General features: G+C 41.2%; 1 protein-coding gene across 2 annotated transcripts in view; it reads right to left on the bottom strand.

The window, feature by feature from the left end:
- Positions 1–3,692: 3,692 nt before the first annotated feature.
- LOC122552954 (filamin-A-interacting protein 1-like) overlaps positions 3,693–24,550 on the bottom strand; it is a 245,339-nt gene continuing 224,481 nt past the window's right edge. For both annotated transcript variants that reach the window (XM_087991507.1, XM_043696264.2), the window contains one exon: positions 3,693–8,293. The gene's annotated coding sequence lies outside the window, so the exon portion shown is untranslated. The remainder of the gene's footprint in view (positions 8,294–24,550) is intronic.

Genomic DNA, 24,550 nt, shown 5'->3' with positions numbered 1-24,550 from the left:
TATATTGTTTTGCAGTTAAGGAGATTTAAAAAATGAATTAATCGGACTGAATAGTAGCTTGTGCGAGGGATGAAATTGTTGTGGGATACAGGTAAAGCAGTGTTACTTCTGCAATCATAATTACTTATGCAGGGTAAATGAACTCACACCAGTGTATAATTGTTTCAGCCAAGAGCTGAGTTAACAAGAATGAAAACTATGTGAAGGAAATATGTAATTGTTTTTGTATTAGCTAAAATATGCATACAAGAATGAAATGTGCCTGCAAACAATGGTAAATGTTACAGACAAATAGATAAGGTGCTGTGAGGGGAGGGGTTAAGCGAGATATGCTTGTACAAACAGTAGTTATAAGCATCTGTTTCCCGCTTCTGCAAAAACAAGAACAAAAGCACAATCAAGAGGCTCAATATGGATGAGGAATGGGAGGAAATGTTACAAGCAAGGGAAACAGATGGTAGTGAAGAAGAATATTTAACAATAAGATCACAGAGGGAGGTGGTCAAACGGCCTTGTGAAGCGAGAGATAAACATTTTGCCACGGACAAGTTCAGAGATAAACAAGAGTAGTGGGCTTAGAGTAGTGGGAAATGTAAACAGAGGAGGAGCAATGGGAAGAGGGAAGAGAAACGAGTTACATATTGTGTTACTCATTAGACTCGGTGTGTGTGTGACTGCCTTTGTAAACAGTAGACACCACACCCCTCTTTCAAGAGCGTAATAAACGATACTACTGCTTCAGATCTTGTCTCAGACTGAAATTATTGAAGTGAGTGAGCTTTGTTTCTCACATTGTCAAATTTATTTAAATCCAAATTTAGTGTTAGAACAGGTAAATCAATTCATTATGCAGGCTGAAATCACAGTCCAAAATTGGACTGCAAGGAAACATCAGGAATTCTTTTGAAGTGGCCAGATAGGTTAGTCCAAGATGGCCTTTCCATCCTTCTGAAAGCCCATCAAAGTGCCAAAAGTTTGGGAAACAATGTCAACAAGGCTGTACATGATGTGACTTCAAATGCAGTTTCAAGTTCAATTAATGTCCAGCAGGTGAAGTTGAAAGTGGCCAGTTGGGAACTTTAACAAAACAAGTTAACAGCATCTTCATCAATGAAAAACAAAAAAATAGACCTGAAAAAGGACCATTTCCAGAGAAATGGAATTTATGCAACAAGGAGAGATACAGAAAAATAGGGATATGGAACAAAAGTTGAAGGTAACATTCCAGGGAGAGATCATCAAGCGCTGAAACAGGTCTTGGACCATCCACTTGAAGATATAAGGATTTAGTCAATGGGTTTCAAATGAAATTAAAACTTGATACAAGAGCATCTTTTTCAAGACTCACTGACAGCTGGCCAGGATTGAAGGAATAGCCATGGGCACCCGCATAGGCCCCAGCTATGCCTGCCTCTTCGTCGGATATGTGGAACAGTCCATCTTCCACAGCTACACTGGCACCACCCCCCACTTTTTCCTCCGCTACATCGATGACTGTATTGGCGCTACCTCGCGCTCCCACGAGGAGATTGAACAGTTCATCCACTTTACCAACACCTTCCACCCTGACCTCAAATTTACCTGGACCGTCTCAGACTCCTCCCTCCCCTTCCTAGGCCTCTCCATTTCTATCTTGGACGACCGACTCAACACAGACGTTTATTATAAATCAACCAACTCCCACAGCTACCTAGATTACACCTCCTCCCACCCTGCCCCCTGTAAAAACGCCATCCCATATTCCCAATTCCTTCGCCTCCACCGCATCTGCTCCCAGGAGGACCAATTCCAATACCGAACAACCCAGATGGCCTCCTTCTTCAAAGACCGCAATTTCCCCTCAGGCGTGGTTGACAATGCTCTCCACTGCATCTCCTCCACTTCCCACTCCTCTGCCCTTGAACCCCGCCCCTCCAATCGCCACCAGGACAGAGCCCCACTGGTCCTCACCTACCACCCCACCAACCTCCAGATACATCGTATCATCCTTCATCATTTCCGCCACCTCCAAACAGACCCCATCACCAAGGATATATTTCCCTCCCCTCCTCTATCAGCGTTCCGGAAAGACCATTCCCTCCGCGACTCCCTCGTCAGGTCCACACCCCCCACCAACCCAACCTCCACTCCCGGCACCTTCCCCTGCAACCGCAAGAAATGCAAAACTTGCGCCCACACCTCCCCCCTCACTTCCCTCCAAGGCCCCAAGGGATCCTTCCATATCCATCAATAATTCACCTGCACCTGCACACACATCATTTGCTGCATCTGCTGCACCTGATGTGGCCTCCTCTACATTGGGGAGACAGGTCGCCTACTTGCGGAACGTTTCAGAGAACACCTCTGGGACACCCGCACCAACCAACCCAACCGCCCCGTGGTTGAACACTTTAACTCCCCCTCCCACTCCGCCAAGGACATGCAGGTCCTTGGCCTCCTCCATCGCCAGACCATGGCAACACGACACCTGGAGGAAGAGCGCCTCATCTTCCGTTTAGGAACCCTCCAACCACAAGGGATGAATACAGATTTCTCCACCTTCCTCATTTCCCCTCCCCCCACCTTTTCTCAGTCCCAACCCTCAGACTCAGCACCGCCTTCTTGACCTGCAATCTTCTTCCTGACCTCTCCGCCCCCAACCCCTCTCCAGCCTATCACCCTCACCTTAACCTCCTCCCACCTATCGCATTCCCAACGCCCCTCCCCCAAGTCCTTCCTCCCTACCTTTTATCTTAGCCTGCTTGGCACACCCTCCTCATTCCTGAAGAAGGGCTTATGCCAGAAATGTCGATTCTCTTGTTCCTTTGATGCTGCCTGACCTGCTGTGCTTTTCCAGCAACACATTTTTCAGCTTTGAAGTCTGTGAAAGTCAGACTATGCAACTTAAAAGTCCTGCGTCCGAGGGCTTAGATCTTCATATGTAAGCAAATCATGAAGCTTGTTCACAGAAGATTGAAAGTATGTGAAACATTATATACATACTGAAGAAGCAAAATACCTAATTACTGAGCAGAAATGCATGTCTAGATCTCTGAGAGGTTGAAATATAGTTGGCAAACTAAGTGCTGAAACGTTACTATGAGCAAAAAATAGTAGTAGAAGATTTATTGGCGTATGAGCACAGAATGGTTATCACTGTGATCACCATCTCCATTTCACCTTCAACCCACACCTCCCAACCTCCTTGTCATCTGAATCTCTCAGATAGCGATAATCTAGAATCCTGATATATTGACCTGATTTGGCTTGCATGAATTTAACTCCATGTTGTTGATACCAATCTCATTGTGAAGAGAAATCCCACAGAAATGTCACAGAGGACATCCAGGTATCACAAAGTGCAGATCAAGAGCACAGCTGTAGTAACCCTGCATTATGAAGGACAAACAGCATTGCATTTCATTGTGTGATCATACGCCATTTACGGCCAACTGCTTCAGAGCCAACCATTCCATCAAAATTTCCAGAAAGGTCATGGAAAATGCCTGCAATGGATTTTGTTCAATTTTGTAAGGAGGAGGCATTTAGTTCTAGTTGACTGCTACTCAAGATAGTGTAGGATTCTGATTCGTGATCAGTAGTTTGCTGATTTTAAGTGGTTCAAATCACCCCAGATCCCTGGTTCTGACACTGGACTAATTTAGGAAATGTGAAATGAAGAAGGCAGGAGACAGATGTTTCAGGGCAAAAGAAGCTCTGAGTTTATTTAAATACAAAAAAAGGTAAGTATAATACAAGAAACAAAAGGCAAATGCAATAAAAACAGTGAAATTGACACAATTATTCAGAGGACTGTAACTAAATACACTGTTAAATCAAATACAGATTAAGCGCTATTAGAACTAAGCAACCGGTTTAGTCACAGAAACCTTCATCAGGCTTTCTACCGTTGGGGGTTCCTGCACTGTCACCACCTACCTTCCCCCCTCCCTGCTAGCTAGGTTGGATGCTTTGGGGTCTTGGTAATTTAAGCTCACCACTGGGAAGAACTCGTGATTTTGAAGTACAGGTCGTTGTTCCCAGTTGCCATACCTGGTGCCTTGATGAAGACCTCGGATGGTATAGATCTTCAGTCTGGGTTGAGTCTGCTGATGTGGTAGGACGTGCATTGGATCTACCAAGTGAGTACTTAGTTTTTCTTACTTTCTGGTGGTTTTTGCGAGCCTGTTTTCACTTCAGGTTGTGTCTGAGGCCTTGTGGTGTTGGTCAGGTCGGTAGTTTATGGAGGTTGTCAGTTCACAGGTCTGCTGGTTGTGGTCGGTCGTCATTGGTTTCCTGTACGGAACAGGCCTGTGCCGGTAGGTTTTGAGATTCCGTCGGGATTCCACTTCTGGAGATAGCTGTGTAGATAGCTTTCTGAGTGAATCATTGTGGGATCCCTCTCCTAGTGGTAGTTGCAGGGATAGCACTCGGGACAGTAATTCTGTCAGGTGAGGTTGGATCCTTCAATCATACTAGTTGTAGGCCTTTTATCTTCATACCAAATCTGCACTTGCCATTGCGTTACTTGTGTTCCCTTTGAGGTCAATTGGCTTCCTGACAGTTAAGAGTATGAGTGAATGTGCTTTGATTGAGGTTGAATGCCCGATATCTCTCTGAATGAGTATTGATTGAAGTTGAATGTCTTGGTGTCTGTATAGGCTCCATAATGTCTAGGTTGGGGTAGCCCAAAAGGTAAAAGTGAGTTTCAGTCTAAAGTGTTAGGTCTGGTTGATTTATCTTTTAGAGTCGAGGTGTGCATTGGATTTTCGGGCTGAACTTTAGTTCCAAGCAGCTATCTCTGTGTCTGTATAACTTTCCCAGATCATAGCCAGCTGCCTTTTTTCCCTTTTAAAAATGATTTGAGAAGTCCAGGATTTTGGTCCAGTATTTCAGAATATGGGGATTTTTGCTCAATCCTACAATAGATTTCAAGATTTAATTCAATTACACTGTGCTCAGTAGTCAGAGAACTGAACATGACCTTTGCAATATGTGATTTTCCAGAAGAATCAGTATTAGACAATAGACCTCAGTTCATGAATGAGGATTTCATGAGGTTTGCTTGGAGGCAGCCACCATGCTGGTAACAAGTATTGTATCCTCTGTTGAACAGAGAGGCAAAAAGAGGAGTCAAGGCTGTGAGGTCATTGATGCATAAGAAGCCAGACTAGGATTTAGCTCTGTTCACTTATAAAGCAACATAAAATATAAAAGAGGATTTCAGGTCTTTCTTGAATGGTGGGCAGGCTTGCGGGGCTGAATGGTCTGTTCCTGTTCCTAAATCTTATGTTCTTATATAACATCTTTGAATAATACAAGAGGCTAGGTCATTAAGTATATTCAAGGCTGAGACAGACAGATTTTTAAATCAGGAAGGGAATCAAGAGTATGGGGGAAGCAGGAAAGTGAAGTTGAGGATTACGAGATTTCATTGAATGGTCGAACAGATCCAATCAGCTGATTGGTCTACTTCTGCTCCTATATCTTGTCAGCAGATGGTGAGGACGTTAAAAATAGAATTTCCTGCTTTAAAACACAACCTTGAACTAAACATGATCTCTCAAGACCACAAAAAAGTAAAACAACTACAGCAAAGACACAAGAAATTGCAGCAGACGTGGTACAACTATAGGTACAGGGCCAAACCTCTATCGACATTAAAGCCAGGGCTTGGGGAGACAAAGTCAGAAGCCATGGTCATCATAAAAAAACAGATCAGCCAAGATGTTATACTGTCAGAACAGCTGAAGGGGCATTCAGGAGGAACAAGAAGTGACATGAAGTATGATTATCAAGGTATATGGGTCAGCCATGAGTATTCGTCAGACAATATACAGAATGGTACCATTATTGTAGACATGGTTCAATACCATCATCCTTGTGTTAAACTCAAGCAATCTAGACCAGGATATCCAATCAGAATTTCAGATCATCTCAACTTGTCAGGTTTTGACTTTGAGGCTTTGATGTAGAGATGGTGATCATGTTAGTAACTGTGATAACAGTATTAATGATGTTAATCATTACCAAGACTACGTAGTTAAGACAGTTAGACAATTGGGACAATGTAGGTCAAAAGGTTTCTTATGAGGAAAGGTTGTACAGATTGCACCTGTATCCCAATGAGTTTCAAAGAATGAGAGGTGACATAATTGAAACATGCAGAATCCTGAGGGGACTTGACAGTGTGGTTTCTGAGAGGATGTTTCCTTTTCTGGGAGATGCTAGAACTAGACAACAGAGTTAAAAAATAAAGTATCGCCACTTCAAGTCGAAAATTAAAAGAATGTTTTCCTCTTAGAAGGTCATAACTCTTTCAAACTCTCTTCTCCTGAGAGTGATGGAAGTGTAATTGAATATTTTTAAGACAAAGACAAATAGATTCTTGATGAACAAACGTATCAATGGTTATCAGAGATAACTGAGAATGTGGATTTCAGCCCACATCAGAGATATGATCTTACAGATGGTCTACTCCTGTTTCTGTTGCAATTTACCTGGATGTTGCCGGGAATGGAGGGTTTGAGATGTAAAATTGGACTGGAAAGCCTGGGACCTTTTTCATTGGAGCGTAGAAGGTTGAGGGGTGACCTTATTGAGGTTCATAAAATCATGAGGGGCATAGATGAGGTGAATGGCAAGGGTCTTTTCCCTAGGGTGAGGAATTCAAAACTCAGAGGCATATTTTTAAGGTGAGAGGAGAAAGATTTGAAAAGGACATGAGGGCAACTTTTTTTTAGTGTTTCAATGTGAGGTAATTGTGTTGGTTTTAAACACAGGATAAAGCAAAATGTTTCAAGCCTCTTCATGTAATCTATAACTTCTGAAGTGTTTTTTTTAATGCAGGCAAATTGATCACATTGATAACTGATTTTTGAGTCATTCTATGCTTTTCTCATGAACAGGAATATGTAAAACGCACCTAAAGGTAGATGGACAAATGAGTTAGCTGTTTATCTCTATTGATTTTAATAAATCTGCGATAGGATGGTATAGAAACACAGTGAATTTTGTCTTCCTCCAAAGTGGACCATTTGTAGAAGAGCTTTGCCTCCATTCCCAAAAGGCAAGTAGTTAATTTTCAGTCTGCATTTTTGTTTTGTGCGGACGATCACTTTGACAAATGGAAACATTAAAAGGTGTTTCTGAAAAGTCATTTTTAACTGAAATAAAGCCAATTGTTAATACTATTGTTTGAACCAAAGGATAATCAAATACACGCTGCAATGACGAAAGAAAAAAAAGACCAATGTGCTGAATTAAATATATAGTCTTTAATTATTTAAAACTTGAATTGCACTTGCAATCGGTCAGATGGTGCTGTAGATTTTTAAAACCAGAATGTAAGATGTGCATCATATTCATTAACAATTCATCAGCATTGTGCAGCACCATGGCTAGGAGAACATAGGATGCTTATCAGCCGTTTTGATAGTCAACTTTAAAATTACATCTCAAAACACTGGTATGTTATTTTGCAGTATAACGCTGCTAGAAGAACAAACCAAGGCAGGGCAGTGCCAACTAGCTAATCTGACCACAGCTTCAAGTCTAGAATCATCGCTGCAGCAAGGAGTTTTGTTTCAAAATGGAGAAGTCCTTGAAAATGAAAAATCTTGTTTTAAAATTTCAAATTCAAAAGAACTTAAACATTTCTGAAGTGTAAAAAAAAATTAGTTTACTTTTCTTTATTTAGGTACAGATTGAAGTGTTGCTACAGAATCAAAATGATTCACATTAAATACCAAGCAGAACTAAAAGGTAAATTAAAAGTCAATCGATATATGAAAATTAATTGTCTTAATTTCTGAATGAGGTTATATCAGATTAACAGATGTTTCATTTATCCCTCTTCTTTGAATTTCAAAGCGATGCTATTCTGTCCCTTGTCAAGGGAGAAGAGTTGATCAGCGTGTTGTGATAAATGAACCCATGATACCATTGGCCATGTACAAATTAAGAGGATATTTCTAAAATATACACTTCCGTGTAATGAAACAAATTGCAGCAAATCTTGACATTGTGCCTCTGTTCCTCTTTTCTTACAACGCGGGAAAAATTATGAGCTAATTCTATGCACATAAAATGAAATTTTCAATTTCTTCAAAAAATATACAGGTTATGATTACAGTGTCTCTCTCGTAGTGGTCAGTAGCATACAAGACTGGAATCAGAGCCATGGAGGCTGCAGCCTAGGGCAATGTTTCTTTCAACCAGCAGTAATGCAGTGCAATAAAATCACAGGCACGCTCCCAACAATTAGAGGACCATCATGCCGATGTCATCTGTACCTGATGAATGACTATGCTTTCTACAAAAAGAGGAATAAAAGTATGATTAGTGCATTAAAAAGAGTGGCAACTTTGAATGACAGAGTATCTCTTTCTTGTAGGGCTCCACGTTGTTATATAAAGAAAAATATGAACTTGGGAATTAAGCATAAAAATTGAAAGTGCAACGCCAGTTAACTGGTTCATCAATAAACAGTCACATCTAACTTGCTATTCTATTCTATTCAGATGCTGACATATCTAATTATGTTTCTAACCTTTTAAATTGCTTATATTTCCATTAAAAATGTTACATTTTATCTTTGAAATTTCACTGATTCTGAGCCACGGGGCTACATAAAATTCCTTTAAGGCTAGTCCAGAATTATTTAATCTATCTTAGAATATTGAAATTTTGAGGCATCTTCCCATAGAATTGTGACCTCAAGTGTCAATAACAATGCAAACAACGTTTTCCATAAATCAGGCCAGATTTATGCATGCATCACCATCAAATACAAGCAGGAACACACTTCTGGTTGATTGTTTCAAAAAAATAACATAAATGGCAATGATCATTGAAATAAATTTAAATTGTACCCCCCCAAAAAGAACTTGCAAAAATCTAATAAATAATAACCCCTCAAATGGTCCACTAACTGAAGGCATCATCTGGTGTTGCAGATGAGGAAGATCCAGGATTCATTCATGGTCAGGAGGGAGGAATGGTGGGTGTCTGGAGGGAAGAATATTTGTCAGGATTTCTGTTCTTCATTGCTGTTTATGGATCCCTACTTAAAAATATTTGCAAAGATACAGAGTGAGAACACTTTTAAATCCTCCATAGTGTAATATTCTGGTGACACTATATCTAACATAGAAACATAGAATCTGGAAGCAGGAGTAGACCATTCAGTCTTTCAAGCCTGCTCTACCATTCATTATGATAATGATTGCTCCTGTACCTCAATGCTGCTTTCTCTACATATCTCTTGATCTATTTAAAATCTAAAAATGTACCTAGCTCAAAAATATTCAGTGACTTGACATCCATGGTCTTCTGTGGTAGAGATGTCCACAGGTGCATTACCCTTATGTGAAGACATCTTCTCTCATCTCATTCCTAAATAGTCTATCCTGTATCCTGAGACTTTGGTTCTATACTCCCCAACCAGGGAAGACATCCTCCCTGCATTAATCTGTACAGCCCTGCTGAAATTATATGTGATCCCCTCTCACCTTAGAAAATATAAAGGTGGATAAATGTCCAGGTCTAGTGTATCCCAGGACATTGGGGAAGACAGGGTGAAATTGTGGGACCCCTTTCAGAAATATTTGTATCATCTATAACTACGGGTGAGGTGTCGGATAATTGGAGAATGGCTAATGTTGTGCTTTGTTTAAAAAGGGATATAAGGACAAACCTGGAAACTATAGACCTGTGAGTCTGACTTTGGTGGTGGGTAAGTTATAGTGTCATATAGCATGGAAACAGTCATTCGGTCCAACCAGTCCATGCCAACCATAATCCCAAAATAAACTAGTTCCACGTATCTGCACTTGGCCCATATCCTTCCAAACATTTCTTATTCGTGTACGTATCCAAATGTCATAGAGTCATCGAGATGTACAGCATGGAAACAGACCCTTCAGTCCAACCTGTCCATGCTGACCAGATATCCCAACCCAACCTAGTCCTACCTGCCAGCACCTGGCCCATATCCCTCCAAACCCTTCCTATTCATATACCCATCCAAATGCCTCTTAAATGTTGCAATTGTACCAGCCTCCACCACTTTCTCTGGCAGTTCATTCCATACCCATACCACCCTCTGTGTGAACAAGTTACCCCTTAGGTCTCTTTTATATCTTTCTGCTCTCACCCTAAACCTATGCCCTCTAGTTCTGGAATCCCCGACCCCAGGGAAAAGACTTTGCCTATTTACCCTCTCAATGCCCCTCATAATTTTGTAAACCTTTATATGGGCACCCCTCAGCCTCCGATGTTCCAGGGAAAACAGCCCCAGCCTGTTCAGCCTCTCCTTATAGCTCAAATCCTCCAACCTGGCAACATCCTTGTAAATCTTTTCTGAACCCTTTCAAGTTTCACAACATCTTTCCGATAGGAAGAAGACCAGAATTGCACACAATATTCCAACAGTGGCCTAACCAATGTCCTGTAAAATCGCAACATGACCTCCCAACTCCTGTACTCAATACTCTGACCAATAAAGGAAAGCATACCAATGCGTTCTTCACTATCCTATCTACCTGTGACTCCACATTCAAGGAGCTATGAACCTGCACTCCAAGGTCTTTTTGTTCAGCAACACTCCCTAGGACCTTACCATTAAGTGTATAAGTCCTGCTAAGATTTGCTTTCCCAAAATGCATTTATCTGAATTAAACTCCATCTGCCACTTCTCAGCCCATTGGCCCATTTGGTCCAGATCCTGTTGTAACCCTCTTCGCTATCAACAATACCTCCAATTTTGGTGTCATCTGCAAACTTACTAACTGTACCTCTTATGCTCGCATCCAAATCATTTATGTAAGTAATATTGTAACTGTACCCACACTCACCACTTCCTCTGGAAGTTCATTCTATACACGAACCAACTCTGTGTAAAAAGAGTTGCCCTTTGTTCTTCTAAACTCTAGTGAATATAGGGACAGTAGAACCAATCTCTCTTCACAGGCCAGTCCTGCCGTCCTTGGTAGCAGCCTAGTGAACCTCTGCTGCATTCCTTCTGTGGCAAGTATATTCTTTGTTGGCTAGGGAGACCAAAACTGCTTGGAATGCTTCAGGTACGGTTACCTGTATAACTGAATAAAGACAAATCTACTTCTGAACTCAAAATCATTTGCAAAGAAGGCCAATATTACCTTCCTAATTGCTTGCTGCACTTGCCTATTTACCTTCATTGATTGGTGTACAACAACATCCAGAACCCTTCATACAAACATATCACCATTTAAATAAAACACTTCCTTTTTGTTTTTCACACCAAAGTGTATAACTTCACATTTCGCCATATTGTACTGCATTTGCCACGGTGTTTGCCCACTTACTCAATTTATCTAAATCACCTTACCACCTCCTTATATGTTCCTCACAATCCCACCTAGTTTTATACCATAAGCAAATTTCAAAACGTTGAATTTGATTCCTTCATTCGGATATTTATAGATATCATGAATGGCTGGGGCCAAAACATTGATCTTATGGTACCACTAATCACTGGAAAAAGGCTCATTTATTTCCACTCTCTGTTCCCTGTCTGTAAACGAATTCTCAGTCTGTGCCAATATATTATGCCTAATCCAGTGTGCTTTAATTTTTCCCAGTAACCTCTTCTGAAAATACAAATACACCACTCCATTCTATTAGTTACATTCTAAAAAAAAGCTTCACTAGATTTATGAAGCATGATTTGTCTTTGATAAACACATGTTGGCTTTGTATTGTCCTGTTAATGCTTTCCAAGTGTTCTGTTCTCACACTTAAGTAAAACAAAGAACTGCAGATGCTGAGATTTGAAACAAGTATAACAGAAAATGCTGAATAAGCTCAGCAGGTCTGGCAGCATCTGTGGAGAGAAAACAGAGAGTGAGTAGACCCCTTAAAGATCAAAGTGGTTATCTTGGTGTTGAACCTCATGAGATGGGAGAGATATTAAATGAATATTACACGTCAGTTTTTAGTGTGGAGAAAGAAATGGGGGCTAGTGAATGCAGAAAAATACACATTGATGTTTTGAAAACAATTCACATTACAGAAGAGGATATGCAAGAGGTCTTAAGAAATATAAAGGTGGATAAATCTCCAGGTCTAGTGTATCCCAGGACATTGGGGAAGACAGGGAGGAAATTGTGGGACCCCTTTCAGAAATATTTGTATCATCTATAACTACGGGTGAGGTGTCGGATAACTGGAGAGTGGCTAATGTTGTGCTTTTGTTTAAAAAGGGATATAAGGACAAACCTGGAAACTATAGACCTGTGAGTCTGACTTTGGTGGTGGGTAAGTTGTAGTGTCACATAGCATGGAAACAGTCGTTCGGTCCAACCAGTCCATGCCGACCGTAATCTCAAAATAAACTAGTCCCAACTACCTGTACTAGGCCCATATCCTGCCAAACGTTTCTTATTCGTGTACTTATCCAAATGTCTTTTAAACATTGTAACTGTACCTACACTCACCACTTCCTCTGGAAGTTCATTCCGTACACGAACCAACCTCTGTGTAAAAAAGTTGCCCCTCGTCCTTTTTAAATCTTTCTCTTCAGTCTTGAAATTGCCCACCATAGGGAAAAGACACCTGCCATTCACCTTATCTATATCCATAATGATTGTAAAACACTCGATAAGGTCACCCTTTAACCTCAGGATTTTTGGAGATGATCCTGAAAGACAGAATTTTATACATTTTGGAGAGGCAAGGAATGATTAGGCATTGTTAGCATGGTTTTGTGCAAGGGAAGTCATATCTCACAAACTTGATTGAATTTCTTGAGCAGAGCTGTAGACATTGTTTACTTTGACAAGGTTCCAAATGGTGGACTAATTAGTTTACAAAGGATTCAGGATGAGCTTGCCAATTGGATACAAAATTGGCTCGATGGCAGGAAACAGTGGTGGTGGAGAGTTGTCTTTTGAACAGGAAGCTTGTTACTAGCAGTGTTACACAGGGTGCACATTTGTTTGTCATTTATATAAATGATTTAGATGACAATATAGAAGCATTGTTAGTAAGTTTGCAAATGACACCAAAACTGGTGGTATGGTGGACAGTGAAGAAGATTATCTAAGATTACAAAGAGATCTTGATCGATTAGCTCAAAAGGCTGAGGACTGGCGGATTGAATTTAATTTGGATCAACGCAAGATATTGCATTTTGGTAAAACAAACAAGCGTAGTACTTGTACAATTAGAAGTAGGGCTTTGGGTAGTGTTGTAGAACAGAGAAACCTAGCGGTTCAGGTACACAAATTTTTTAAAGTTTATATCACATGTGATTTAGAAGCGTTTAGCATGCTTGCCTTCATTGCTCAGACTTTTGAGTCTAAGAGTTGGGAAGTCATATTGAGGTTGTGCTGTGGCCTCTTCTGGAGTTCAGGTTACCCTGCTATAGGAAAGATATTATTAAGCTGGAGAGAGTTCAGAAGAGATTTACTAGGATGTTGCTGAGAATAGGAGAAAGTGAGGACTGCAGATGCTGGGGATCAGAGCTTAAAAATGTGTCGCTGGTAAAGCGCAGCAGGTCAGGCAGCATCAAAGGAGAAGGAGAATCAACGTTTCGGGCATAAGCCCTTCTTCAGGAATGAGGATGGTGTGCCAAGCAGGCTAAGATAAAAGGTAGGGAGGAGGGACTTGGAGGAGGGGCGTTGGGAATGCGATAGGTGGAAGGAGGTTAAGGTGAGGGTGATAGGCCGGAGAGGGGGTGGGGGGTGGGGTGGAGAGAAGATTGCAGGTCAAGAAGGTGGTGCTGAGTCTGAGGGTTCCTCATTTCCCCTCCCCCCACCTTTTCTCAGTCCCAACCCTCAGACTTAGCACCGCCTTCTTGACCTGTAATCTTCTTCCCGACCTCTCCGCCCCCACCCCTCTCTGGCCTATCACCCTCACCTTAACCTCCTTCCACCTATTGCATTCCCAACGCCCCTCCCCCAAGTCCCTCCTCCCTACTTTTTATCTTAGCCTGCTTGGCACACCCTCCTCATTCCTGAAGAAGGGCTTATGCCTGAAACGTCGATTCTCCTTCTCCTTTGATGCTGCTTGTTGCTGAGAATGAAAGGTTTGAGTTATAAGGAGAGGCTGGATCGACTGGGACATTTTTCACTGGAGAGTAGTAGGTTGAGGGGTGATGTTATAGAGGTTTTTGAAATCATGAACTGTATAGATAAGGTGAATGGCAGGTCTCTTTTCCCCATGATGGGGGATTTCAAGACTAAGGCGCATATTTTTAAGGTGAGTGAAGAAAGATTTAAAAAGAAATGAGGGATCTAATTTAGTTTGGAATTACGGTCGGCATGGACTGGTTGGACTGTGACTCTATAACTCTAAATCCAGTGACCCTTCTTTAGAATGGAGTGCTCAATATTCTTAGAGGACTTGACAAGTTTGATGTGGAAAGATTGTCTCCCAGTGTCCTTCAAGTACTGCAAGACTAGCCATTTAGCACCCTCATAAAGAGGCCGCAGCCATTTGCTCACCATTTAAGCTAGACATTGAATTAGGCTACATCAAATATATTCTGTGGAATATTGGCTATCTAGAATAGAACATTGCTTACTTGTTTCATGTAAACTCATCAACAAACATAAGACTGCCACTTTCACATCTGAAAATGCCCAAACTACCTAATATCACCCTGAAAGCCTAAGGTACTAATAAGCTTTGAGAAGATTTGTAGCTCAGGTTGAGGTTTTGGATGTAGGTTTGCTTGCTGAGCTGGAAGGTTCATTTCCAGACATTTCGTTACCCTACTAGATAACATCTTCAGTGGGACTCAGGCGAAAAATCCTGCTTTCTATTTATAGGTTTGGGTTAGTGATGTCATTTCCTGTGGTGATGTAATTTCCTGTGGTAAAGTCACTTACTGTTCCTTTTCTCAGGAGGGTGGTAAATGGGGTTTAACTCGATGTGTTTGTTGATAGTGTTCCGGTTGGAATGCCATGCTTCTCGGAATTCTCATGCATGTCTTTGTTTGACTTGTCTAGGCTGGATGTTTGTCCCAGTTGAAGTGGTGTCCTTCCTCATCCGTATGTGAGGATACTAGTGGGAGAGTGTCTTGTCTTTTTGTGGCTAGTTGTAGGGGAGAGTGGCTAGGGTTTCTAGATATGTTTTGTCTGCTTGTTTGGGTTTGTTGCTGAGAAATCGGCGGACTGTGTTCATTGGGTAGCCATTTTTTTAATACACGGTGTAGGTGATTTTCCTCTGCTCTGCATAGTTCCTCTGTGCTGCAGTGTGTGTTGGCTCATTGAAATAATGTCCAGCTTCGTTTGTGGGTGTTGGGATGATTGCTTCTGTACTTCAATATTTGGTCTGTATGTGTTGTTTTCCTGTAGACGCTGGTTTGAAGTTCCCCATTGGCTGTTCTCCCCTACATCAAAATCATCTTGGAAATGACTGCCAGGCTACTCAGACCCCTTGGCATCATGGTAGCCTACAAACTACCAACACACTAAAACAGCAGCTAATGAACTTGAAAGACCCTATACAGACAATGAGCAAAACCAACGTCATTTACAAAATATCATGCAAGGACTGTAACAAACACTACACTGGACAAACAGGCAGAAGACTAGCCACCACTGTATATGAACACCAACTAGCCACAAAAAGACATGACCCTCTCCCACTAGTATCCTCACATACGAATGAGGAAGGTCAACACATCCATCCTAGGACAAGTCAAACAAAGACACACACAAGAATTACTAGAAGCATGGCATTCCAACCGGAACTCTATCAACAAATACATCGAGTTAGACCCCATTACCCACCCCCTGAGAAAAGGAAGAGGAAGTGACTTCACGAAGGGAAATAACATCACCATAGGAAATGACATCACCGACCCAAACATATAGATAGAAAGAAGGAATTTTCAGCATTGCTTTGCCTGAGGCCTACTGAAGATGTTACCTAGTAGGGTAACGAAACGTCTGGAATCAACCTTCCAGCTCAGCAAGCAAACCTACATCCAAAAGCCTAAGGTATTTCAAAACATTTAATCATCAGATGAAGTTAGCTATTTTGCACTCCTACCATTCAGTGGCAACATGAGTGGTATTTTTCATGAACAATTTCTTTGGCAGTCCCTTGGGATCAAGAAAGATATTGTTCCAGTGGAGGGTTGTGGGTCCTAAGATCATTTATGGATTCAGAAGCCTGCCACAGATGGGGCATGTAGTGTCTGTTGAAGTGGGTGGGTGGGATGCTCACGTTTTCACATGCTCCTTCCACTGTTTGCGCTTGGCCTCCCTGTGCCTGGTGGAGATACTTGAAATTGTGGGCTCTTTCACAGATGCTTCTTCTGCAAGTTAAATAATGGGTTAAATAATCCCATGTGTCAGTGAGAATATTATTTTTTTTTTCCAGGAAGCTTTGAGGACATCCATGAAGAAATTACCCCTAGTAACCAATTGTCATGATGAAATCTGAAGTAGAAAACATTATTTGGAGGTTGTGTTAGGCAAGTGGACAGCATGACCCACCCAAATAAACTGATTTATAGTGACCTGTGCCTCAATTCTAGGAATGTTGGCCTGAGCGTGGACACTGATATTGATACATCTACTCTAACAGTGCATTTCCAGCATTTTGCAGCGATGTTGTTAGTGATATTTCTCAGGAGATTCGAGGTGTCTTCTATTATTATCCATGTCTCTGGTGCATCCAAAACCACTGTTAACACTGTTACCCTCTAAACACTGATTTCAGATCTGATTTGAGGTCTTTATCATTAAACACTCTGATCTTCAGAAGATCAAAGACAATGTTGGCACAATAGAATCTGCACTCAATAGGTGGACATTCCAAGATGTGGGAATTGATCCACATTGTCTGGTGGCCCACCTTGGATCTTGATTGTTGAGGGCAATGCTTTGCTGCTGAAGCAGTTTGGTAGATGACCTTGGTCTTATGGATATTTAATTTTAAGCCCATTGTCTCATGTGCCTCTGTGAATGTATCATTGAAAATCTGGAGTTGACCTCTGAGTGTACATATGCACAAGTATAGTTTACAGATTGTAGCACAATATCAGAGTTTAGGATAGTCATGATTCTGAATTGGATGTGACGGAGGTCCACCAGTTTCCTGCTTTTCCTATCGATTATCTCCCCACCAGAAGGAAGCTTCAAGGAAATGGATGGGGTATTGTGACAAGGAAGATGGAGAAGATTGGAGATGACACACCATGGCTTGATCTTAATTTGCATACGTTTGGGCCTGAAGTGGATCGATTACGGAGATTCATGGCTTACATGCCATCATGCAATAGTTGAGAGATAATGAAGGACAATGAAGAACAGGCAGCCAAATTTTAAGGAGCACATTCCATAATCCAATCCTGTTGACAGAGTCAAAGGCTTTTGTGAGGTCAAATAAGATCAAATTAAAAGGTTGTAGCTGTTCTGTACACTTTTCTTGAACTTGACTTGCTGAGTAAATTATATCCACTGTAGCTCTTGATCCGTGAAATCAAGATTGAATTGAGGTTGAAATGTAACTCATGTATGCATGCCAAAAGCTACATATTTCAAACACAGTGATCTATCCTCTAAAAGCAAGAAAAAAAATTGTCTAGGCATTGCACCTTAAACAAAATGTGGTTGGTGGTTGGCGGCAATTGTTCCTGGGTGCATTCTCCATGAATAATACACTGACCAGATTCGACTTGCTAACCAAACAGTACCATTTTCTCATGCACTATAAATTGTTGCTCCCTTTCTGAGTGCAGAATGAAAAGGTTAGCCAACACAGATCTTTTTTCTGAGCAACTTTATATAAATTGTTGAAAATGAGAATGGAAATAACACTAATTTGAAGAAAAGCATTTATACAGTCAGTTTTGATATAAAGTGATAGTTCTGTTCTCATGTGATCTCGCATTATATGAAAATCGTGCAATAGTGGCGCAATTTAAACTAATGGGGCTAGAATCAGGTTCAACAACAAACCACAGGTCCCATTGGATAAATAGTTAACAGTTGGTCAGACCCTAGTCCACAGGTCATAGAACAGTCAAAGTTGGTGCAGTAACTTTTTTTGTTGCAATGGAACCATTAGATTGGCTAGAAAACAATTGTGTTTCCTGTGTAGAGATGTGTAGCATGGGGCATTTTTATTCACCTTGTTAACTCAATATGGAATTGCATTTTCAATGTCCTTCACATGGCAACAAGTCACTTACCCAATCTGTTATCACTGAGCGTGCTTTGTTTTCAAAATCCACTAGATGGCACATTTGTCACATAAACTGGCCAAATGAATAGTACCAGGTCCAATTGCAAAATAGACTAACAGCTGTTTTCTGGGGTGGAATCTTCCCAGCCCTGAATGACAATGGTAATGGCAAATCAGTTGGGAAATTAAATGAGATCAGAGAAATTAGATTCTCATACTGAAAAATAAAGAGTTTGATTTTCTGTGGGAATCTTGCTGGTAAGTGGTGAGAGGGTTATTTGCATGCATTAACGTCTTATTATTACCCAATCTTGCCTCATTTCTATGCAATTTTTATTTCATCAGACATTGGTGAGAAACCAGACTGTGAAAATCTCTGACCCGAGAGTCACGGCAGGTAATTGTTCATCCAGGTCTCTAACTTGGTCAGTATTCCCCTACAAATGTGAAGTGCTGCATTTTGGAAAGGCAAATCAGGGCAGGACTTAACACACTTAATGGTAAGGTCCTGGGGACTGTTGCTTAACAAAGAGACCTTGGAGTGCAGGTTCATAGTTCGTTAAAAGTGGAGTCACAGGTAGATAGGATAGTGAAGAGGTGTTTAGTATGCTTGCCTTTATCATAGAATCATAGAATCCCTACAGATTGTAAATAGGCCATTTGGCAGCAGGTCAGGCAGCATCCGAGGAGCAGGATGCTGCCTGAACTGCTGTGGTTTTCCAGCACCACGCTGATCTAAACTCTGGTTTCCAGCATCTGCAGTCCTCACTTTTGCCCATTTGGCCCAACAAGTCCACACCGACCCTCTGAAGAGTAACCCACCCAGACCCATTCCCCTACACTTACCCCTAACTAATGCACCTAACCCACACATCCCTGAACATTATAGGCAATTTTGCATAGCTAATTCACTTAACCTGCACATCTTTAGATTGTGGAAGGAAACCGGAGCACCCAGAGGAAACCCACGCAGACACGGGGAAAATGTGCAAACTCTACACAGACAGTCGCTCAAGGCTGGAATTGGATCTGAGTCCCTGGCGATATGAGGCAGCAGTGCTAACCACTAAGCCAACATGCCACCCAGGTCAGAGCATTGCTTATTGGAATTGGGAGGTCATGTTGCGGCTGTACAGAATATTGGTTAGGCCAGGCCACTTTTGGAATATTGTGTGCAATTCTGATCTTCCTCCTTTAGGAAGGGTGTTGTGACACTTGTAAGGTTTCAGAAAAGATTTACAAGCATGTTTCCAAGGTTGGAGAGTTTGAGCTACAGGAAGAAGCTGAATGGGCTGGGGCTATTTTCCCTGGAGCATAGGAGTCTGGAGAATGACCTTACAGAGGTTTATAAAATCATGACGGGCATGGATAGGGTAAATAGGTAAGATCTTTTCTCTAGGTGTGTGTGGGGGGGGGGGGTCCAAAACTGGAGGGCAAAGGTTTAGGGTGAAAGAGAAAAGATTTAAAAGGGACCTAAGGGGCAACTTTTACATGCAAAGTGTAGTGCATGTATGGAGTGAGCTGCCAGAGGAAATGGTGGAGGCTGGTGCAATTACAACATTTATAAGGCATCTGGATGGGTATATGAATAGGAAGGGTTTAGAAGGATATGGACCAAGTGCTGGCAAATGGGAGTAGATTAATTTAGGATATCTGGTCAGCATGGACGAGTTGGACCAAAGAGTCTGTTTCCAGGTTGTACATCTCTGTGACTCTGACTCTGTCATGGGTTATGTTCCATGGGTAGCAACTACCAGCATCCTTCATCCAAAATTGGCATTGGACAAACACCACCTCACTACATCCTCATAGTACATCTCTGACTTTCCATTTTAATGCTGCACTTTGGACTGCACTGACACCTTTCATTGCAACGCTGCTACAAAGACAGTATTGTGCAGGTACAGGCACCCAGCTTGTGTATCATAACAGCATGCTTCTGAGAGCTTTTAACTTGCTCTTTTATCACTGACTCATTTTGTGCTTTCTTGGATTCTCTCAGCGTTTCTGCCTTGCCTTTTCTTTTTGCATATTGCTGTCTTATTCATAACTTGCAATTTCATGGAACATCCCTGTATGCTCTGCTTTTTGGGTGCAGATACAAAGCCAGGCAGCTTGTCATAGTGTCAACAATGATTAGTCAAAGGGATGGACATGTTTTGTACAATACTGGACTATGTCAATGTCTTACCAACAGCATGTGCCATCAGTTTACATGCCAAACTCATTTAATGTGTGACAACCAAATGGCCATGTCTCAAAGTCTTTGGGAAGGAGTCTTCAGACAGGCTCAGCCAATCAAGGATGTTGGCCAGGTTAGTCCAGGAGCTTGGGGCATTCAGGGTCAAGTGATCCATATCATTACAGTCCAAGGTTTGGGCCACCAGTCTGGGTATTAGCAGTAAGTCAGCTGTGAAGCTGAATAGAGATCAATCAAGGGTCTGGTCAGACTTCAGGGCCCTGGTTTCAAGTTGATCACGGGACCTGGGCTGTGGTCAGTCCTTGGTGGTGTATTCACTCAAATCAACAGCAGTTATCAGAATTTAAGAAGCAAATTATGGGATTGAAAGCAGCAGGCTGCAGTGTAGAAGGGACAACGATTATGATGGGGGGGAGCAAACTCATAATATAGGGATTGGAGATGATACTGCAGTGGAGGCCACTGGTTACTGCAGGAGAGCAGGGGTCATTGACGATCACTACCACCTTAGCTTTGACAGGGCAATGCTACAGCATGATGGTTGGCAGAACTAAGCTGGTTGGCATAATTAAGGCTGTAGCACAGTGGGTAATATGGTGAAGACTTAAATGAAAGCGTTGGGTGGGAATGTAGGGAACCACAGAACCGATAATGTTATCAGGCAGTTTAAAGAAGAAAGGAACATGAAGGTTTGGGAGCGTCACTTAGATTAACGGGTCAAGGTAGCAACCCAAACTTTGAAGAACATCCTGCATTGCCTCCATCTTCATCTGCATTGCATTGGAAATGAAATGGCTGCCCTTGCACCCAAAGTAGGTGGAAAGTTTTTTTAATGTCTGAGGATACTTGTAAGTAATGTGAAGACCTTCAAGGGTCAACTGCATTAAATCAGCTACTTAAACAGTATAATGTTTAAGATATGTGTAAACACTGATTTCTGCATATGAACTGAATGTAGTGACCAACTATGTAAAATACAAATAAAATCAAGAAGGGCAGATGTTGGAAATCTGAAACATATACAGAAATTGCTGCAAAAACACTGGAGGTCTGGCATCACTTTTGGAGAGAAAGTAGTGTTAATGTTTCAGGTGAAATGTTGACTCTGCTTTCTCTCCACAGATGTTTCCAGACCTGCTTGGTTTTTCCATGTGAAATACAAGCCCTGGCCATAAGCAACCTTGACCATGTTATTCACCATTACAAATTGATCAATGTTGTCTCTGTGAGGAGAAGTAAGCATACATGACCTTAGCAGAGTCATCCCTGGGTAACAATCCAAAAAAAAAATCAAAGGTGTTATTGGTATCATATAGGACAGAGGTGATTTTCTCTCCTTTCTTAACTTTTAGAATTGAAAGCATGATCTTTTATGTAATGCTGCTTTTCTTGGGTGGAGCTGGGGAGTGGGGGAGTAGTGAGGTGAGTGGATAAAGTTGCAACGTACTCCAAACGGAGTGTGCACGTTATCCTTGCATGCTGTGCCCTGCACAACTGTGATGTTCTGGATATTGAAGAGCTGGGAGAACAGCAGCAGTTGTCTGAGGAGGAAGATTGCAGGAGAAATATCACCTTCACAAAGGGAGACAGAAAGGAGGAAACTACAGGCTAGCTAAACATCTGTTGGAAGCCATTACTGAAGACATTATAACGGAACATGCAGAAAACTCCAAGATAATCAGGCAAGATTTATATTTTTGGGGAATCTTTAAAGAAAGAAATATGTTGTGGATAAAGTGGAGCTGGTGAATGTATTATACTTAGATTTCAGAAGGCATTTGGTAAGCTGTCACATCAAAGATTATTGAGAAAATAAAAAACTCATGGTATAGAGGATAGCATATTGGCATGAAGTAATTAGGTGACTTATGATAAGTATAAAGAGTAGGTGTAAATAAATTATTTTCAGGTTGGCACAATGGTTTTGCTCCACCTTCTGAGAAGCAGCAGAGGAGGAATACTGAGATTGCAGGTGAATGGGTGACCATTTTCCAAAGGAGAGGAGACAGCAGGTCTAGGAAACCCAGGATTCCTTGAAGCTGTCTAATAGGTATGAAATTTTGAGATGATATTAAGCTAGGGAGAATAGTGAATTGCAAAGATGACTTTGATTTGGAGGTGCTGGTGTTGGACTGTGGTGGACAAAGTTAAAAATCACACAACACCAGGTTATAGTCCAACAGGTTTATTTGGAAGTTCTAGCTTTCGGAGCGCTGCTCCTTCATTGGGTGATTGTGGACGCCTGATGACTTTGAATGACTTCAGAGAGATATTGACAGGTTGGCCAAATGGGAAGACACCTGGCAGATGAATCTCTATGCATAAAAATGTAGGGTAATGCAGTTTGGTGGAAGAAATACTGAGAGACAATGCAGACTCAAGGGTCCAACTTTGACAAGAACACAGAAGCAAAGGAACCTCAGGGTTTATGGGTATAATTTTCTGAAGGTGGACAGGCAAGTTGAAACAGTTGTTAAGAAGGCTTAAAGGATTCTTCTATTTATAAATAGATGCATAGAATTTAAAATAAGGAAGTGATGCTACATCCCTATAAATCATTGGTCAGACCACATTTGGAGTTTTGTGTTCAGTTCTTGACAACTTATTTAAGAAAGGACATTAACTGCCTAGGAGAGAGTGCAAAGGAGATTTACTAGAATGATACCAATAATGAGGAATTTTAGATTCAACAAAAGATTTGAGAGATTTGGTTCATTATCTTTGGAGCAGAGAAGGTTAAGAGGTGACCTTATTGAGGTGTTCAAAATTATGAACAATTTTGATAGGGTAGAAAAGTATATTCTGTTTCCACTTGTTGATAGGTCAGTAACTAGGGATCACAATTTCAAGTTTGTCAGCAAGACAGCTAGGAATGAAATGAGGAGAAATGTTTTTACTCAGAGAATTATTAGGATTTGGAATGTGCTGCCTGAAAGAGTGGTGGAGGTGGATTCCATGAGAAGGTTTGAAAGAGAGCTCGATGTATATTTGAAAGTGATGAAGTTAAAAGACTGTGGAGATAGGGTTAGAGAACGGGATTAACTGGATAGTTATTTCAGAAGCTGGTACAGGCACAATGGATCAAATGGCCTCCTCTGTACTGTAAATTATATGATTCTATGATTCACTATATATAAATGTCTTAGCTGAAGGGTCTAGAGGTCTGGTTGCTAAGTTTGTTGATGACTCAAAGATAGACAGGAAAGCAAGATGTGAAGAGTACACAAGGGGATAGAGATTGATTCAAAGAGTGAAGAAAGATCTGACAAATGGATTATAAGGCAGTAAAATGTAAAATTGTCCATTTTGACAGGAAGAATAAAAAAGATGCATTTTATCTAAATGATGAAAGACTGAAGAGTACTGAGATGCAGAGGGATCTGGATGTCCTCCTGCATGAACCATAAAAGTTTAGTATGCAAGTACAGCAAATAATTAGGAAAGCCAAAGTAAGGTTATCATTTATTATGAGGGGAATTGATTATAAAAGTAGGAAGGTTATGCTTTAGTTGTAAAAGGCATTGATAAGACCACATCTGGAGTACTGTGTACACTATTAGTCTCCTTATTTAAGGAAGGATGAATATGCATTGGAAGCAAGTCAGAGAAAGTATACTAGACTGTTACCTAGAATGCATGGTTGTTTTATGAGGAAAGGTTTGATAGGCTAGGCTTGCATCCATTGGAGATCAGTGGAGTGACAGGTGACTTGATAGAAACTTTGATGCTGTGGAAAGGATATTTCTTCTTGTGGAAGACTCTAGAAATAGCAGTAGCTATTTTTTAAAAAAGTAGTTCCCTCATTTAAAACAGAGACGTGGAGACATTTTTTGCCAAAGAGTGGTGAATCTGAGAAATTCCCTTTCTCAAAATGTGTGAAAGTTGAGTCTTCGGATATTTTTAAGGCTGAGGTAGGAAGATTCCTGATGTATAAGGGATGAAGGTCTACAGTAGACAAGAAGATAGGGTAATTAAAGCAGTCATAAATTTACTGAATGATGGAACAGGTTCAAAGGGCCGAATGGTGCGTGCCCATACGTGCACATGCACACAGACACACAGAAAGTGTATATACACACACACACACACACACACAATTAGGAATGGGAACTTCAATTGATGTTTCCATCCACCTAAATGGCATCAGCCAACACAGCGTGGACTAAGGATCAAAGCAGCACCAATTAG

This window comes from Chiloscyllium plagiosum, unplaced genomic scaffold, assembly GCF_037043375.1.
Source record: "Chiloscyllium plagiosum isolate Xiang-an unplaced genomic scaffold, Cpla_swu_hap1 HiC_scaffold_10, whole genome shotgun sequence".
In the NCBI taxonomy this organism is placed as follows: domain Eukaryota; kingdom Metazoa; phylum Chordata; class Chondrichthyes; order Orectolobiformes; family Hemiscylliidae; genus Chiloscyllium; species Chiloscyllium plagiosum.
The sequence above is the reverse complement of the archived record's forward strand: the minus strand, read 5'-3'. Positions and strand labels throughout refer to the sequence as shown.